The sequence below is a fragment of the Plecotus auritus genome (genome assembly GCF_963455305.1).
Source record: "Plecotus auritus genome assembly, chromosome: X".
NCBI lineage: Eukaryota > Metazoa > Chordata > Mammalia > Chiroptera > Vespertilionidae > Plecotus > Plecotus auritus.
The window spans coordinates 8,920,419-8,939,469 of record NC_137784.1 but is presented as its reverse complement, the minus strand read 5'-3'; positions in this window follow the sequence as shown (position 1 = coordinate 8,939,469).

Here is a 19,051-nt window from a genome sequence, read left to right as displayed (position 1 = left end):
TGTACCTATGACATATGAGAGAATCTGACCTTTTAACAAGCCCACAGGTGATTCTGATGTGTCCCCAAATTTGAGGACTAATATTTAAAAAGTTACAAAGAAAAAAATACAGGTGAAGCACTGACATTAAAATACAAGAGCATTCTTTTAAAAAAGTGGGTCAGAGGATGTAGTTCTTATTTTAAAAATAACGTAAAATACAAGATCATGTAGATTGAGTCACACTATTAGTGGACCAACAGAAAGGGCAGAGCAGTTGAAAAGAGAATGAAGGTAATTGTTCAGCCTCCTGAAAGGGAGGTTAACCTGAGCTTTGAAGATGAGTAGGATTTAAACAGACATAGAAAACATTCCACACAACCACACAGTGATGAATATGAGCATTCAATTCAGCAAATGTTCATGAATTACTTAAAAAATGACAAACATCACATCAACTACAATGTAGTTGCCATTTTTATTTGGCTGAGTCTGTATTTGAGGGTGACGTTTTTGGTTACAAGTGACAAAAAAATCCAATTTAAACTCACTCAACTCATAAAAAAAAACACACAACTAAGAGGTACTACATTATTTCTTTTTTTTCATTTCTTTTAAAAAATGTTTTTAGTGATTTTTAGAGAGAGGAGAAGGAGGAGGGAGAGATAGAAACATCCGTGAGATGAAAGAGAAACATCATCAATTGGCTGGCTGCCTCCTGCATGCCCCCCCTACTGGCGATCGAGCTCACAACCTGGGCATGTGGCCTGACTGGGAATCGAACCCGTGAGGTGATCTTTTGGTTCCTGGGTTGACGCTCAACTGCTGAGCCACACCGGCTGGACCCACATTATTTCTTCATTCAGGTGAATCTTGGTCCTGCAGCCCATGCAGTGCCACTAATGACCTGGTTTCTCACTAGCTTCTTCTCAGCCTTCCATTGTGTTGGCAACATCCCCAGGGCTTTCACATTAATCCCTTGGCTTGCCCCATATTGTAGCAAAAGAGAAGCTCAAGTCCAAACCTCACATCCTCACACCAACGTGCTTGGATGAGAGTTGGCTTATTTCTGTAGATTCTGCCTATATTTCAGCCCCATTTTGAATCATATTCTCACTTGCTCTTTGCACTCCAGCTCCACTGGCCTATTTCAAGTTCATCAAATATGCTATTCTGACGTCTATCACAGCACATGGGTTTCCATACTTCATTCCTCCTCTTCTTTGCCTGGTTAGTGCTCAAACTTTAGTTCCTAGCTTAAACTTTATAACCTAAAGCAGCAGTGGGCAAAATACGGCCCGCGGGCCGGATCCGGCTGTTCTATCCGGTTCTCTTGCTCTCCCCTCCGCTCCTTTACTTTGAATTTATATTAGTTCACACAAACACTCCATCCATGCTTTTGTTCCGGCCCTCCGGTCCAGTTTAAGAACCCATTGTGGCCCTCAAGTCAAAAAGTTTGCCCACCCCTGAAAGTAAACTCCCTTGCCACCCCTGCCTAACAGAGAAGGTCAGCCCCCTGTTATATGCCTTCACTACATAATGTAATTCTCCTTTGTGGCAATATGTTAATATAACCACTTGATTAGTGTTTGTCTCTTTCATGAGAACAGAAACAATGTCTGGTTTTGTTTACCATTGTATCCTCAGCATCAAACAAGTGCCTGGACAGTGGACACTCAATAAATACCTATTGATTGGATAGGTGGGTGGATGGATGGATGGATGGATGGATGGATGGATGGATGGACTTGGCTTCTAAACCTAGCCATGTAACTAATTGGCTACTCAGCTTTTTTGAGATTCAGTTCTCTCAACTGTGAAATGAAAAGGTTAGACAAGTTGACCTTTAAGATCTCTTCTGAATTTAAAGTGCTGAATTCATAAAGTGTTACTGGCAACACAATTTCTTTAACTGAAGGTACTGTGGAGCAAAACTAAAAAGTGATGTTTTTGGTTACTCTGCTATCATTTTGCAAATGTTATTTTTAATCTAATTCTGACTTTGTGTGGTCTCATGCAGTAGTTAGCAATCTGGAGAAACCGGTATCCTACAACTGTTACCAAGCAGCTGGAATTGCCAAATAGCTAATACAAGTTAGAAAAATATATGCTGACAGTCTAGGCAGATGTTACATAAAATGCTATTGAGAATATTTTGCACATGTTCCTTTCCCCACCCCATGCCATTCCTAAAATTTGCAATATTCAAAGTAAATGGTTATTTCATTTGATGCATGGCTAAAAATAAAATTCCCATCTCTGAGTGATGTTCAGTGTCAAACATTATTATCATATTGGAATAGTTATATTCTAAATTCATAAAATAGCCTTGCTGTATATAAATTCATAGTAATTTGATTAGACCCCCAATATATTTTCATTCAGGGTCAAATTTATAGCCCTCTACTTGTGCATTTAAAAAGAAAATACAATTCATCTTTTCACTTGGCATACCTATGAAACACAAAATAAAATTTCCTACCTGCTCTCTATTTAACATTTAGATCTGAACTATAATCTGCCTATAAATAAGAAATAAGAATTTTGATCAGGCAGCTTTGCAATCTGTTCCAAGTAGTATGGGAACACTTGATTGCATAACAAACCTGCAAGTCAATTAAGTATTGTTAAGACAGTTCAACTACCATTAAATTATTTTAATATATTCTCTATTCCCTTAAAAATGTATACTTTCTAATGAAGTGATACAGCCTGAATATTGATAAGATAAAGCTTTATGTGGAAAAGTCCTTGTAAAAAGAAGCCCCCTTATTGAGGAAACAAAGGCCCCATTGTTCTTTGTGTTTCCTCTAAGTGGCTGGGTTAGGTAATAGCTAACTGTTTCCCAACCCCATTTCCAGTTCCTCTTTGGCTTCCATGCAGACTACATTTCCCAGCTTCCCATGTGACAGATTCCTGGCCAATGGAATGCAGGCAGGAAGTTATATACCCCACTTCCAGGCCTGGCCTGTAAAATTCTCCCATGTAATTCCCTACCATCTTTTTTCCCATATGTTGAAGATGGCAGAGCTAGGACCACCTTGTTTGCTGAACACTATGTGGAGCAGAGCCTCCCACCACTTTCTCATATTTCCAACTAAATTATGAGCTAGCAGAAGAGGAACTATATTATCTCACCCCTCATTCTTAGTATCTCAGGTATCTGAGCTCAGCACACTACCAAACGCCTCCATTAAAAATTCGCTATAGGTGATTATTTCTTTTCCCTCCTTTTTTCTTAATTTTAAAGACAGAAGGGAAAAGGAGAGGTAAAAGCCCAACGTAGTACTTTTTGCCCAAGAATAATTTATCCTTGCAGAAATTGGGCCCATAAAATAGACTGGCTGCAGGAATGGAGAAAATGTTTAGCTGCAGTAGTCTTATTTACCTACAGGCTTTTTGCTTACAACAAACCCTGCTTCAAATGAGTTTGTTATTCCAGGTACTCATAGAAGCAGATGCCAAGATGAGATTAAGTATGAGAAGATTTTACTAATTTTGCCTGTGAGAGAAAATAGAATGTGAACCAGGAAGGCTAGAGGGTCATCAGACCATGACACAAGTCTGACCTCAAGTGAAGAAGAGAAGGAGAGAAGATTGGGTAACAGTGTCCTAATAGTCTAAGGAAGGTTTGGCAAGGCCATCAAGAAATCCTCAAGCCAAAGTTGACATACAGAGGAATACCATGTCCCTCCAGAAAAAAAAAACAAAAAACACAAAAACCTACCTTAGTATCCCTGCCACACGTCACTGGCTGGGAGCGGCCCTCAGAAGATAAGGCTTTGCTATCAAGACTACATTATAAAATTTCCAAAAGCCTCCTAATATTTAAATCAAAAAAGGGGATAGTAGAAGAATATCATGTAAGGAAAAATATCCTGTAAGTAAGTTACATCTAGAAAATTTTTACTTTAGAAAATTAACTTTCATTTGTAATGCTAACAGCAAGACACCCATGAAAAACACACATGGTGTCAAAACAAGCCAAAGGAAAATCGTTTGGGCAAAAAATGAAAAAGGATCCCAAGTCAAATTTATAGAAAAGATTCCTTTATTAACTTTTGGTCAAGAATATGTTTGTATATTTTCAGAAAACAACTCCAAGACCATGTGGATTCCTGCAACAGAGAGGAATTGACAGGTCTGCTCCAGCCATGAAGACAGAAGAGAAACAGTCCAGAGATGGAAGACGCTGACAACACCTTGCCATACTAGCAGTCAGCAGCTGTGCGTCGTGGCAGATTGCCCAGGACCAAACCAGAGAGGGTCGGACCTGCATTACCACCATTTGTCCACCATCCAGAACTGAAATATCATTGCTGACATGTACACATAAGGAACTGTTTGACATTGAAATTGGGACTCAAAAGAACTGTTGGCCCAGAAAGAAACTCACTACAGACTGATTCATTTGCCTCCCAGCATAACCATTATTGCTTGTCCCATTTTCGGTTCTTATAAGTGTATTTCTAGTATCACATGATCTCACTCATCTAGGGGAAATAATGAACAACATAAACTGATGAACAAAAACAGACCCGGAAACAGGGAAGCATCGATCAGACTGTCAAACCTCAGAGGGAAGGTAGGGGAGGGTGGGGGTAAGGGGAAGAGATCAACCAAAGGACTTGTATGAATGCATATAAGCCTAAACAGTGGTCACCGACAACAGGGGGGTGGGGGCATGCGTGGGGAGGGGTTTGGGATGGGAATGGGGGGATGAGGACAAATATGTGATACCTTAATCAATAAAAAAATAAATTAAAAAAAACAAAACAGGAAAAAAGAACCATGAATACCAAAAAAAAAAAAAAAAAAAAAAAAAAAAAAGAAGAAGAAGAAGAAGAAGAAGAAGATAAGGCTTTGGTTCAAATGTGGAGATGGATTTCAGAGCCCAGCAGCTGGGGCCTCAGTCAATTAATTACACTCCCAGCAGTTCTTCAAAGCACATTCTCATAGCGTCCACAGAGCGTTCTTTCTTTTTTTTTTTATTGTCACAGAGTGTTCTTTTAAAGGCAACATGAGTTTATCCATCTTATCTGTATGTCATTTTGTTTCAATAAATGTTAGCCACAATGAAAACATAAATGGTCAGGACCAGAATAAACTAGTCTCAGTGGTAGGTCTCATCATAAATTTTGTTTTTCTCAGTCATTAGTCTCATACTTCTGTCTCACTGAATAGCAGCACCTTAACCCAGTTAGGATTTATATTCATCTGCTAGTTATAGAGATAAAAATGGTTTAGCCAAAACCAATAGGTTTATTTCCCTCTTGTATAAGAGAAGTCTGTGGTTAAGTAGTGCTGAAATAGTATAACAATAGCTCTACAGTGTCATCCTAGACCCAGCCACCTACTATATTTTTATCCCTTCATTCTTAGAATATGACTACCATCTCGAGGTCACCTCATATCAATTAAGGGATGCTGGGGATCCAGTCATTAAGTCTGCGTTCCAGTCAGGATGAAGAGGAAGAAATGAAAAGCATAAAATATATATGCTAGCTATGCTCCCCTTTAAAAAAAAATAACTTTTGCTGTGAAGTCCACTGTATGCAGACAATTCCAGCACATAACTCACTGGCAACACCTTGCTACACTGGAGGCTGGGAAATGTATTCTTTCAGCTGTGCAGAAAAATGCCCCAACTGTTTTCAGAGAGGAGGGGGATGAATACTGGGAGGTATTCTTTGTCCCAGCCTTTTTTTATGTTTGGTTCTGAAAGAAAAGTTTTAACTAAAGGAGACTGATGAGATTTTCCCTGTGCTACCAGATAAATGAATTATATTTATGAGAACCATTGACCCAATTCAATTGCCTTCCAGAAATTTGCACATATTGTTTATTAGTTTCCTTGTCCAAATATCTATTCATTTTGTACTTTCTTTTCTCTCTGGGCAAAAGTAAATTTTTGTTTGTTTTTCTGTTTCTGTTTTCCCCCCACCCATTGTATTAATGACCTTCTAGGCTATCTATCCAGACCACCAGCTCCCCTCTCTGAGAATGTTCTCCCAGACAAAAGTGGTCTCTGAGTCATATTTATAACTACTTAACCGATCACTTGGCCCTTGAATATTGGGCCATGGATAGAAACTGAACCAAGTTGAGCATATCCACTTCTCTCTTCTGAGATCAAAATAATAAATCAGTCTCCACTGTTCATTTAAACAATGGAGGTGTAAAATCAGAAATGATAGGGACAGCCACTTTCTGCCATGTTTATGGGACAGCCAAGAAAGCCAGCTTTTCAACAGGAGAGAGAAAAGCAGAGATGGTGCAGCCCTTATTTTTGCTGTAGTTATGTGGTTCAATGCTTTCCACAGATATTTTCCTAAATATTATATCCAAGTAGATGAACTGGAAGGACCATAAATAGCCTGTGTAGCTAGTGTCCGGTGCTTTCTAAATCACTTTTATTATTGTGACCTAACAAATATAAACCCAGACCCTTCCCTCTATGGTCCTCCTGTGTGGTACACTAGAACTATCATGAAATTTGTTGATTTTTTTGTGCGTTCCCCATCCTCATCCTCACCCCCAGTGTGTGTGCGTGTGTGTGTGTGTGTGTGTGTGTGTGTGTGTGTGTGTAATTTATTTCAGAGAGGAAGCGAGAGTGAGAGATAGAAACATCAATGATGACAGAGAATCATTGATTGGCTGTCTCCTGCACACCCCACAGTGGGGATTGAGCCCACAACCCAGGCATGTGTCCTGACGAGTAATTGAACCATGATCTCCTGGTTCATAGGTCGATGCTCAACCAATGAGCCACACTGGCCTGGAGCCAGTGTATATTTCTTTAAGTAGGTATCTGTTACTTCTTGCCAATACGTCTTACCCTGCCTGCCATAAGTTGTCACAGGTATTCAGGGATAAAGGTAGTGATAAAGGGTTGGGCTGTCGGTTGGCTAATTGGATTCAATTTGAGAAATTGAGTGCAATTGGCTTCTATATTGTGCTAGATCTGGAGACTGCATAAGTGAATAAGACATGGACCCTGCACAGGAATTTATAATTTGCTATCATAAGTGACCCTCAACCAAACTCCAGTATTGTATATGCACATCAAGTCATATCTAGCAAGAAGGAATTAAGATCTCTCAGTTGGAAGATGACTCAATAGTCAGAGACAGAAAGGGACCGGTGATTCCACTGATTTTTTTAGAAACAGGAAACCCCTTCACAAGTTTTTATTTTCCTCTCTGACCTATATTTTTACCTACTCCCCTCTTTTTCTGCACTCAGTATGTAGATAGCGTCACTGAGGAGGGAATTAAAAAGAATGCCAGAGCAAGGTAAACAACAACAACAACAAAATCTACATATAACTACTTTTAGGTTGTTTTCAAATTTAAAAAAAGCTCAGAATTATGCCAGGTTATGAAAGTCTATAAAAAATTGAATGCAGATACAAGAAAAGAATAATACTCGTAGTCTTCCCGTTTTACTTTGATCTGCCTGGCTGTTTTTAAAAAATTGAGTTCCCTGCCTTTTGGAACTTTTTACCAGCAGGAGGTGAGAAATCTTATAAATTGCTGAAAATAAATGGTAACAGTCATTTTTTTTTACTATGGACCATTAGATTGGTGTATTTTGCATGTATCATTAAGATTTATTGCAAATTCTCTAATGGAATGACAATGCTGAAAATGGTCTGTCTAATACAATTGGAATGTAGAATTGGTAAAATTACTACACATTTTCCTTGGAGGAGAAAAAAAAAAGTGTTATCTTCTGCCATGAAAATACCAGTAAGAATAAAGATGCTATTCTAAATGCTTTTGTCTAATTTAACATTTTTCTATCATAACAAAATTCTTATGAATTTCACATTAACTGGTGATTTGAAGTCAGGCGCCTTCAGGAGTGAATGTCTTTTTTTTATGCAGAACACAGGATAATCCAGATCAGCAACATTCTCTTTTATTATTTGACAGGAAAGGCAAATACTTGGAGGGTGCGATTACCAGTGAAGGCCAATGCTATGCCTCTATAAGAAATTGTAGGAGCGTTCCCCTGAGCAATGCTTCTGGGTGGCAGGTGAGAGCTGGAGCTAGATTCAGACTCCAAAGTGGGGCGGAAAAAGAGGCATGTCCTTGTTCCAAGATGCACATAGGTCCATCTCAACCTACAGGTTGGTTTTCAGGAGAGTTTCACACCTCCATTTCCCATCAATACTTGGCACCATTGGTCAAATACTCCCTATCTCCAATAGAAGGCCTCCCCGGTAAATACCACTCCCTTCTACTCCTTGAAATGACAAAACTTTCCTATCACTCCTTGCATTGTTGCCACAGCTTCCAGGGCACCTGACTCATTCCTGGGAAACCGTGAAACCATAAGGAAATCAAATCCAATGTAATTCCACATCTGGAAGTCTGGGAAATACTTCCCCAAGCCTGTAGTTTTAAACTAATTTTTAAAGCAAACCTAAGCATTTTGGAGACTTTATTTTAATTACAACATTAATTTAATAACATATTAAATATTATGCATGTATTCTATAGAAAGGTGGGGATAGTAAAAAGAGAGCTGAATTTTAAAAATCAGTGGCTTTGCCCTAGCCGACTTGGCTCAGTGGCTAGAGCGTCAGTCTGCGGACTGAAGGGTCCTGGGTTCGATTCCGGCCAAGGGCACATGCCTGGGTTGCGGGCTCGATTCCCAGTGGGGGGTGTGCAGGAGGCAGCCAATCAATGATTCTCTCTCATCATTGATGTTTCTATCTCTCTCTCCTTCTCCCTTCCTCTCTGAAATCAATAAAGAAATATATTTTTTAAAAAATCAGTGGCTTTAACATGTATTTTAACAATATGAATAATTTAAATCTGCCTCATGGCAGAAATTTTAGTTATTTAAAATTTAGTGATATGATGGGCTTTAGCTATGTTCAAATGGATCATTAAAAATGGAGTATGGTTAACTCAGGGGATGCCAGAATGCCAGAGGAAAGAAAATATTCATGAAAAAAATATGTGTTTTATTACACATTCAGAAGCTTAAATATTTTCTTACATTATACTTGAAATGCCTATGGTGTACTATATTACAAATGAGGAAATAGAGTGTGAAATTAAGTTAATTGCTGAGTGGTCAACCAGTTTATCAAATGGAAGATTCACTAAACTGGTTTTATGGTATTACTTTAGAGAGAGCTATCACAGAATACACACACTTTAAAAACAACCCTGAAGCATATAAAGCTATGATGATCAATATTTTCTGCAGATATTCTCCCAAAGGTTACATCCAAGTAAATGACCTGGAAGGACCACAGGTAGGTAGTAGATCTAGTTTCAGATGCTTTCCAAACTACCCTTCTGTTATCATGACCTAACTAATACAATCTCAAATCTTTCCCTCTCTTGTTCTTTCATATGGCACACTGAAATCAGAAAGCAGCCCTAGCCGGTTTGCCTCAGCGGATAGAGCATCAGCCTGCAGAGTGAAGGGTCCCAGGTTCGATTTCAGTCAAGGGCTCATACCTCAGTTGCAGGCTCGATCCCCGGCCCCAGGGCCTTGTGTGGGAGGCAACCAATCAGACACAACCAATTGATGTGTCTCTCTCAGATCAATGTTTCTCTCTGTCTCTCCCCCTCCCTTCAACTCTCTCTAAAAATCAATGGAAAAATAGAGCGTAAGCCTGTGGACTGAAGGGTCCCGGGTTGGATTCGAGTCAAGGGCACATACCTTGGTTTCAGGCTCCCGGCCCTGGGGTATGTGTGGGGGTGGGGGGGAGGGCCATAAGAGAGGCAACCAATTGACTGTCTCTCTCACATCAGTGTTTCTCTCTGTCTCTCCTTCTCCCTTACACTCTTTCTAAAAATCAATGGAAAAATATCCTCAGGTGAGGATTAAAAAAAAAAAGAATGCAATTTGGTCATTTTTTTTAAATGCCTCCCTCATCCCCACCCCATCCCCACGCATGTACTCAAGTGTTTGTTTTTTATTCATTTACGAATTTGTTTACCAATCTGTGAGCACCCTGAGGACAGAGACCATATGTAGTTCATCTCAGTATCTCAGTGCCTGAGATATCGTAGGTATCCTGCAAATGTTTGATAAAATGTTTCATAATTATGACTCTCAAGTCACTTATTAGTGGTGGGACTTTAGGCAGTAAATGGAAATCTCTGAGGCTCAATTCTCCTCATCTTTAAAGTGGGGATTAACAATATACTTGCTTACATCATGGAGTTATTTTTAGAACCAAATAAAGTTGTCAGAATATTTGAATTTTATTTTATTACATTGTCATCATCCTTATTTTCATTATTACTCTGTTATCATGAATATTCAGCCATTATCCAAGAAAAGTGATTGTCTCAGTCCTCTCAAGGGTATATGGCTGAACTTGAACCTGAAAGATGAAGCCTGACCCATGAGAAAATAATAATGGGCGCTATGTTTTCATTGGAAAATTTTATTTAGCAGTAAGAGCTCTGATAGTTCAAATTCAAATTCAGATACAGATAAACAATGAGTATGGTTCAGGAATAATTGCGGAGTAGCCATGGTTACAGAAAATCCCTTTGTCAACACCCATTGTTCTATTTATACTTTCGGAGATGCGTCACCACATTTCTATAAAGAGTAGAAATTCATTCATTTCAACTCTCATTGTGTGCAAGCCTCCAATCTTCCCAAGAATAAAGGAGCTGAACTCAAGTGTAATGGGGAAATATGTAATGTAATGGGTGTAATGGGCCATATGTTTGAGGAAGAGTAAACACAGCAAAGATGAAAGAAAATATATAAAGGGAAGTGGAGCTTTCTAAGATCTCCAGCAGGCAACTGTTGAGGGAACAGTGACCCTGAGAAGTTGAACAGCCTTAAGCTACTTATAATTTTCCCTAACCACTCATTCAGTTTTAGATACAAAACAAAAAGTGGATTGGAAGATATTGCAGAAAAAATTATTTTTTAGAAAAACCATGAGGTCAGAAAGAATGAAAGAGTAGATGACAGCAAATGAGAAATGACCATAAGTTTTTTTTAATTATGAGAGGTAACTATTTTTAAAATATATATTTTTATTGATTTCTGAGAGGAACAGAGAGGGAGAGAGAGATAGAAATATCAATGATGAGAGAGAATCATTGATCAGGTGCCTCCTGCATGCCCCTCACTGGGGATAGAGCCCACAACCCAGGCATGTGCCCTGACTGGGAATCAAACCATGACCTCCTGGTTATTAGGTCGATGCTCAACCACTGAGGTATGCTGGCCAGACCACAAAATTTTGAAACCTGGAAAGCAGATGGCTAAGTGATAACTGACTTAACATAAAGCTAACACTTAAGTATCTACAAGGATTCAGGGTTGGGTAGCAATGGCAAGAAAAAGCAATTTGGATTGCAGAATCCCAGGAATGTTCAGAAATTGGCAGCACCAGGTACTTATGGAAGTTGAGTGGCAAAAGGCTGAAAAATAGCCATAGCTGAGAAGAGGGGTTCTGTACTAACAACCGAGGAATTAATTTAGAGGTATTGCATCCCAAATAGTGATATCTTCCTACCTGGCCCTGAGAACACCAGCAGCCACTCACTTTCCAGGTCAGAGAATGATCCCTAAAAAAGTACATACAGGTATGAAAATATGGCAGTCCCCCATAAAACATCCAGACCCCTCTTAATCATGTAATGATAAGGTCAAGCCCCACCAATGTACACAGTTTCCACTAAACTAAGCTTTTTACTATTTAATTCTTAGACTATCAAGACTTTCCATTTAAAGAACATTTCTGACATGAAAGACAAAGAGCAAACATATGAAAAAAAGGAACTAGAGAAAACAGAAACAATTCAGAGAGCAGAAGAAAACTAAACCTCACTATAAGTACTATACACATATGATCAGAGATGTATCATTTAAGAAACAAGAACAGCATGCTATAAAAAAAGAAGCATTCCAAGAAGAAATAAAGACCCATTTGGAATTAAAATATAACATAAAATAAATCAGTAGAGAAGTTAGCTAAAAGATAAAGCTGAAGAAATTTTACAGAAAGTTGAATAAATGAAAAAAAAGAAAGAAATGTAAAATACAAGAAAAGAGATCAGAAAATGAAAGGATCAATATCCAAGATTGAATCATGGAGTTCTAGAAATAAAGACATGAAAATAGAAAGGAGAAAACAATAAAAAAAAAGATTAAAATTCCCAGAATAAGGGGCCAAGCTAGTACCCAGTACTATGCCCTTGCTAAGGTATTACTATAAACTTTCAGAACACTGGGCATAAGGGAAAGATTCTCAAATCTTCCAGAGTGGAAAAAATAGCTCACAAATTAAAGTTAAAGAAGCAGATTGGCTAGAAAACAATGAAATGATGTTATAAAAAATTCTTTAAAAAATAGTTTCAATATAGAATTCTATACGCAGCCATATTATTTTATCTGTTTTGAGGGTAGTTTAAAAATATTTTCAGATATGTAATGTCTCAAACACCTCAGGAAGCTAATGGGATGTTGTGATATTGCGATTTATGATAAGAAATATATATTTGGTCTTCATCCTGGTCTTGACACAGAGCTCCTGAAACCCTTGGAACTTCCTGTGCTGGAAGCACTAAAGGTGTCTTTCATGTTAATGAGGTGACTTTTAAAATGTACCTAAGGCTGGGGTTGGGGAGAGGTGAGAGGCTGAAGTTTGAGGTCAAGCACTAAAGGCCAATGATTTCATCAATCATGGCTATGTAACGAAGTCTACATAAAAACTCGGACTGGGTTCGGAGAGCTTCTGGGTTGGTGAACAATAGAGATTTGGGGAGAGTGGACAGCTCAAAAAGCATGGACTCTTCTCGTCTTTCCCCATACCTTGCCCTATGCATCTCTCCCATCTGACTGTTTCTAAGTTATATCCTTCTATAATAAACCAGTAATCTAGTAAGTAAAATGTTTCCCTGAGTTTTGTGAGCCACTCTAGCAAATTAATTGAACCCAAGGAGGGGGTCATTGGTGGGGATGGGCGCTAGTTTCCTGGGACTGAGCCCTTAACCAGTGGGATCAGATGCTATCTCTGGGAAAATAGTCTCAGAATTAAGGTGAACTACTAGTATAGAACACCCAGCTGGTGTCACAGAGAACTGCTTGGTGGTGTGGAAACCCCGGACACATTGGAATTAGTATCAGAATCCTTATATGTGCTCCACCAAATGAGGGAGTACACTAACACAGAAGATAAAGGATCAAGGAAAGGAATCAAACATATGAGAGAGGATAATTCAGTTTCACCAGGATGAAGGTGAAGGAAATCCCAGAACCACACAGCTAAGAAGTGGGCTCAGAGAGCCACTGATTCAGATTGGATAAAGAGGATAGAGTCATAACTTAAAAGAAATAAAGCTGTAGATTACCACCGGTATTTAATGGACTCAGAGGGGATTGGTACTTCTGGCAGAATGTTTGGGAGGTGAATTAGGGAAAGATATTTAGAAAAATAGCCAAAAATAATGCAATTACTAGCTCCAAAGAAAACAAGTTTTTCAAGAAATGTAATAATTGTATACTACGTAGTTCATTTATGCCTAATAGCTACAAAGTCATATTTTGAACATTGAATTCTGACCTAATTTTAAAAAATTGGTTTAACTGTAGTTTAGGAAGGGGTAGTGTAAGTATATGTGTTTTGGAACTCAGTCTGAGATAGGAAGGGAAGCTGAGGGTAAGAGTAGAAAAATAATATAAATGGAGACACTTTAAAATGGAGTTGGAGCCACCATTCCAGAGGAACTGACTTGCACTCCTCAAACCTTTGGAATGTTTGAACTGGGCTAATCACCTGTGGACTGGGGCAGACCAACATTGTCTTCCAAACAACAGCTTGTAAAGCTAGGAGGAAAGCAAACCTCCTGATGACAAGGACTGAGATTAAGGACTTTATTTAGAACTAGAGGCCTGGTGCATGAATTCGTGTATGGGTGGGGTTCCTCGGCCTGGCTGGCGATTGAGGTCCATTGGGGGCGCCGGCCAGCAGGGGGTAGGGGCCGCGGGAGGTTGGCTGTGGGAGTGCACTGACCACCAGGGGGCAGCTCCTGCATTGAACGTCTGCCCTCTGGTGGTCAATGCACGTCATAGCGAATGGTCGACCAGTTGTAACGGTCACTTAAGCTTTTATATATATAGATTAACACCACCATGTATAACTCAAGAATAACTTAGCTCATTTGCACCAATAGAAATTCCCTCTTGTTGTTGATGTAACTGTTGCCCTTTCCTTTCTCATAATTACCCCGTTCCTTCACCTCCTAATTGGAACACTTTGGGTTTCTGCTTGAATCAGTGCTTCCTAAATAGCTATTCTTTGGATCTCAAATAACTGCTTGTTGCCTCTCACTTTGGCTTTTTCTTTTTATGTTAACAAGAGTTAATCCTCAGCCTCTGTAGTGAGAAATCAATCAATAAAATAGAATTAGAAAAATATTAGAAATGTCAGTGTTGATTTAAAAAAAGGAGGTAAGTCCCAGAAAAAAATAGTTAATAGAATCAAAAGTAGTTGACTCCTAAAAGTGGGTGACAAGTATTGAAGGGTGGGGGAAGAGATTATTCATTTTCATTGACAAACTTGTAGAACCATATGAAATTGTAAAATTATGTGATAAAAATTAATTTTTAAAAAAAGTATTGCTGAGTGATGTAGATGTAAAGTACAGTACAGGGATATTGTCAATAATATTGTAATAACTATGTATAGTGCCAGGTGGGTACTGGAAATATTCGGGGGGAACACTTTGTAAAGTATATGATTGTCTAACCACTATGCTGTGCACCTGAAACTTATGCGAAATAATATTGAATCAAAACTGTAATTGGAAAGAAAATTTAAAATAAAATAAAGCATTGTTGTACATATTCCACTTCCTCTTTCAGATCTATCTACTCTCTGCTTTGCTCCTCTCTGTTTTGTGTTCTGGGGAGTTGACTCATGGTGACCACACTAAATGTCTTAGTTGAATTGGCTAAACAGCAGAGACTGGAATGAGAAAGAACAAGACCAGGACATTACTGTCACAACTTCGGTTGAATGGTTCCCAAAGCTGTCTCTCCTCTTGTCCTCCATACCTATTGGCACTAATGGCTCTACTGAGCTATCCTTGAGTACTGCACTCAGCCTGATGATTTCCCTCCACTCTGCCCACACCTTGGAAACAGTCTTTTTATTAAAATTATCTTCAAAGGACTTAATTTGAATATATCATGTACTTCCTTACAGGACCCTGATTAATCCAGGGCTTTAACTACATCTGCATCTAGATTGACTAGAAAATCAATGATAATATTTTGTCAACTTTTAATAACAATAATAATTTATTATAATAACAATATTTAAATAATACATGTGTATCTCTCTTTATTCTAAATCTCTGGAATAATATTTTTAAGAGTTAATTTTTAAAGTAGTCATAGGTTCACAGCAAATTTGAGAAGGCACAGAGATTTCCCCTATCCCTCTGCCCCACACATGCACAGCCTCCTTCATTATCAACACCCCCACCAGCGTGGTACATCTGTTACAACTGATGAACCTACACAGATATATCATCATTACCCAAAGTTCATAGTCCACAATACTGTTCACTCTTGGTGCTTGTTGTACATTCTATGGGTTTGGACAAATGCGTAATAACACATATCCATCATTACAATATCATACAGAGTATTTTCAATGCCCTAACAATCCTCTGTTCTCTGCCTATTGATAACTTCCCTGCCAACACGTGGTAACCATGATCTTCTTACTGTCTAAGTAGTTTTGCCTTTTTGAGAATGCCATATACAGCCCTGGCTGGTGTGGCTCAGTAAGTTGGGCGCTGTCCCATGCACCAAGAGGTCGCTGGCTTGATTCGTGATCAGGGCACATGCTCAGGTGTCGGGCTGGATCCCCAGTAGGGGGTGTGCAGGAAGCAGCCCATGTTTCTCTCTCTCTCTCTAAAAATCAATAAAAACATAATTTTTTAAAAGTTAAAAAAATAATGTCATATAGATCATATGCTGTATGACAACATTTCTGTCAACAACAGATTACATATATGACTGTGGCCATAAGATTATAATGAAGTTGAAAAATTCCTATCACCTAGTAACTTGGCAGCCATCATAATGTTGTAGTGCAATGCATTACTTATGTGTTTGTAGTGATGCCGCCCTGCCAGTTGTATAAAAGCATAGCACACACAATTATGTACAGTACATAATATTTGATAATGATAATAAATGACAATGTTTCTGGTTTATGTATTTACTATACTATACTTTTTATCATTATTTTAAGGTATACAGTTCTACTCATTAAAAAACAAAGTTTGCTGTAAAACAGCATGCCATATTACGATAGCACACTCATACATTTCATGTTTACTGGGACTCTTGATGGCATCATTTTCTCTTGCGCTTGGTTTAATCTCATATTTTTGTACAGTTACATGCTATACAGGCTTGTAGCCTAGGAGCAACAGGCTATACCATATAGCCTAGGTGTGTAATAAGCTATACCATCTAGGTTTGTGTAAGTACATTCTCTGATGTTCGCACAACAATGAAATCACCTAAGGATGCATTTCTCAGATTATATCCCCATGCTATGTGGCATATGACTATAGTTGGAATCATACAGTATTATAGGTTGTGTTATTTTGAGGTCTTTTTTTTTTACTAGTTATATACTCATTATGGAAAAATTGAAAAATAAAGTAACTAATCATAGTAATTCCACAAGTTTGAGTCAATTGATACTAATATTTTGAAAACCTGCAGCACAGTAATAATTAGGTACCCGTTCACATGGGTATTCTTTATGGGATGTTCAATGTTTATATAGAGGAGAGGTAGTGTAGGGGAATGGCAGAGCATTAGGATGCATCGCAGTCCCACCCTCTCTTAATGTTCCCAGTAATGTGTCTCCACTTCCAAAACTCTATACTTCACTCAACTATACTCTGAGTTCACCATCTTCCCCTCCAAGTGTCTTTAGATAGTATTTCTTCCGACCACACATACCAGACATACCAGTACAGCTATGTAAGAGAAACTCTGTGAATATGACTTTCTCCATCATGGTAACATCTCCAGTAATGTTTTGGTGCTCCAAAGATCTTTTTTTTTTTTTTTGGTAATTTATCTTTATTGTTGAAAATATTACAGATATCCCCCTTTCTTCCCCATTGACAAAGAGCTTTTACCTCCCCACTTCTTAGTCCTTGGTACCCTGGGATGATGTGCATGCCTTTTTTTCCACTTTGGTACCAAAAGCATGGTAACAGGAGATCAGTTCAACATTTTCAGTAGCAGTGAGACCACATGAAAACATGATCTACAATTTTCCAGTTATCCTACAAAAATGTAATCTTATCTTGTTTTACAATCACCTCCACCAAAGTTTTTTCATGAAGTGTTCACAAAGAGATATTAACTTTGATCCATATCTGATATAAGGGAAAAATCACATACGTGTTTATACATAACTACTTTAACTTGGCTAGAATGGAATGGACTATGGGCTAATGAACCCCATCAACAGAAGGCACTCTCACTGCTGCTTAACTTCATACTGTTACTGTCAAAAGCACAGGAGCAATGGTGACATCTTGTGTCAGGTTAAAAAGTAACAGGATCTTAATTCCTTGTGGCACCTACTGAGAGTACGTCAGATGAGCCCTGGCTAACATTCACCTTTATCTGCTTCTTTTAGCTACAGATCAAATAATAAAACAAGGGCGTTGATTTCTCAGGTGCAGAGATTGTATCTTCAGGAAGTATGGGGGAAACTTCACTTGGCATTTGATTCATCTAACTGTCACTTCAATAATAGGCAACCAGAAGTCCCAGTCTAGTTCTTCAACTCAGCCTTTCCACCTTTCCAGGATATTCTGGGTAAAACACATGGGCTCTCACCCCATCCACCATCCTTCTGAAGCAGCCAAAGGGAAGCTGTGGGTCTCTGTAAAATCGCATCTAGTTATCCAACTGCTTTGGGCATTCTCCTGATCGTATTTCTCTAGCAGGCCTTTGAACATCACAAGACATGACTGGAACCTCTGGAGCCCAATAAATAGCATATAAAACACTGCTGGGAGCAGACACTTGGGAAGGCAAATCTCTTGTTTCATATGCTCTGTAGGAGGGCAGTGGTTTTTAACCCTAGCCACACAAAATCACCTCGGGAGCTTATGAAAATATCAATACCTAAATCCATCCCAGACCAATTAAATCAGAATTTCTGGGAGTTGAAGGCAGACATTTTTTAAAAGTCTCCCGGTGATACTAGCATGTATCTTTCACCTAGCTCTCTTGCCCTTGGAACTCAGCCATCATACTGTAAGAAAGCCGAAGTCCCACGGAGAGGCCATTTGCATCCCTGTGTTTAAAGCAGTGGTTCCCAACGTGGGGCACATGCCCCACAGGAGGGCAATTTGATTTTTAAGGGGCGCAATTCAAGAATGAGTTATTAACAGTGAATTTTGTGCATTTCTTATGGTTATGGGGCCTCATATACAGTATATAAATATATATTGTGACATATTTAAGCTTTTCAGTTCTCTATTATATGTTTTGAAACTTTATTCACTATTTTTTCATATCACTTCATATTATTATTTTTTAACAATGTCTTAGTGATTTCTTCCTCAGTACTTCAACTGTCCTTGTGTCCTTTTATTTTTCTCTTTCATGGATGCCATGATCTTTGGAAGCTTGTTTAGACCAAGTTAATGGCCTTTAAGGCTTCCTCCACGTGAATAGGAGTTCACTTTTTGGATAATAAGAATTCTATGTCACGGGGGGGGGGGGGGAGGGCATCAGGATTTTAGAGATGCTTAGGTGGGGCATGGCCAAAAATGGTTGGGAACCACTGGTTTAAAGATATAGGCCTTAAGTGTAAATCACTGATTATTTTTTCTTAAAAAAAAAAAAAAAACTCGCCCTGACCAGTTGGGCTCAGTGGATAGAGTGTCGGCCTGCGGACTAGGAGGTTCTGGGTTCGATTCTGGTCAAGGGCATGTACCTGGGTTGCGAGCACATCCCCAGTTGGGGGCGTGCAGGAGGCAGCTGATCGATGTTTCTCTCTCATCGATGTTTCTAG